Source organism: Rhineura floridana, chromosome 13 (genome assembly GCF_030035675.1).
Source record: "Rhineura floridana isolate rRhiFlo1 chromosome 13, rRhiFlo1.hap2, whole genome shotgun sequence".
NCBI classification, from domain to species: domain Eukaryota; kingdom Metazoa; phylum Chordata; class Lepidosauria; order Squamata; family Rhineuridae; genus Rhineura; species Rhineura floridana.
The window spans coordinates 24,130,849-24,132,536 of NC_084492.1; the positions used below are offsets into that span (position 1 = coordinate 24,130,849).

The window sequence follows — 1,688 nt, forward strand, 5'->3', positions numbered from 1 at the left end:
AGCATAGCAGAAGCGCCTCGTATCTGCCAGCTTATTTTTAGCTAAATATAACTTACAGTACCTATAACCTTCTGCCACCACACTGGGTTTGTCCACTGCTATGCCACAAAGGAGCAAAAACCAGGGATTCATAAAGCGGCCAGCATGCCGCAGAAAAGCAAACAGCTTTCCTTCTCAGTCAGAGTGTTTGCAATTGGTTAATGTATATTAATGAGCCAGCTAACCCATGTTTCATTCCTAAATATCTTGCAATGAAAACTATGCCAGATAGATCCAAGGTGATCTTTTTTCCAAATTACAAAACTTTTTTTTTAAACTAAAAGTCCTCATTTTGGATCCTGGTTCCAGTTTACATCTTTTCTCTCTGTCTGTCTGTCTCTCTCTCTCTCTCTCTCTTTCTCTTATACACAGGGTGGGTGGGTGGAATAAAACAGAGCCATTTAAATCCAGAGATATTCATGTACCACAAGATGTTCCAGGTAGTCAGATTGTCTGTTGCTATAATTAGGCTTATTTTAAAATGTTTCCTTATCATTTATCCCACCATTCCTACCATAGATCCTCACAACAACCCTGTGAGGTAAGATAGGTAGTTAATGACTCATCCAAGGTACCCCAAGGACCTTCATAGCCAGGCAGGGTGGTCAGATGCAAAAATGGATAGAGCTCCTGCACCTTTAATAGTTGTCTAGAAAAGAAAAAAAATAACAGGATTGTTGTGAGGATAATCTGTGGAGGGGAGAGCCATGTACACCACTTTGAGCTCCATGGAGGAAAAGTGGAATATAAATGTAACAGACAGATAGAATATTATATTTTTAATACAGGTATGAAAAACCTCATGCCCGTTTCTCTAGCTGGCCTTCAAGATTCTCTGCAGGCTATCCCCTTACTACATTGTTTTGCACCTTCCTTGAGTTATTTTGCTTGTCTGGAATACCTCCCTGAACTCTGATAATGCCTCTTGGCTGTCTGGATGGAGGATAAAGAGGAATGTGCGAGTGTGTATAGTAAACTTTGTTGTTGTTATATGCCTTCAAGTAGATTACGACTTATGACGGCCCTATGAATCTTTATATATATATATATATATATATATATTCAAAGGGTTTTCATGGTAAGAGGTATTCAGAGGTGGCTTACCATTGCCTTCCTCTAAGACTACGGCACCCAGTATTCTGAAGTGGTCTCCCATCCAAGTACTAACCAGGCCTGACCCTGCTTAGCTTCCTAGTTCAGACGAGATCGGACTTGTTCAGGGTAGTATGGCCATACTTATAGTAAATTAGCCTACTGTAAAGAAGTGAAATTCATATGTATTGCTGTGTCCACTTTTGCCAGTGGCTCACCCACTACTAGCATGTGGCCTCCAGAAATTTGTCCAGAAGGAAATGTGGCCCTTGGGCTGCAAAGAGTTCTCTGCCCCTTCTTTAATATATCTACAGTGCAAAAAATCGTCGAGTGATGCCCTGCCATACACAGCTGGCGAGACATGCTCAGGTTAGTGGTCACGAGTTGTGCAGGCATGATGGACCTCATACAAGCTCCTACTAATCTTCATGAAACTTAAATTTATTTTGCTTAATTTATCTACACCGTTAGCAATTCCAGCTCTGGCTATGGGAGGGGAAAATAAAAAGTGTGATGAATGTGTTGAATTTTCCTATGGAACATTTGCAGCATTTCTT

At 40.8% G+C, this 1,688-nt stretch overlaps 1 pseudogene; it reads right to left on the reverse strand.

Annotated features, from left to right (window-relative positions):
• Positions 1-1,158: 1,158 nt before the first annotated feature.
• LOC133369503 (5S ribosomal RNA) lies at positions 1,159-1,277 on the reverse strand (annotated as a pseudogene).
• Between the last annotated feature and the right edge of the window lie 411 nt (positions 1,278-1,688).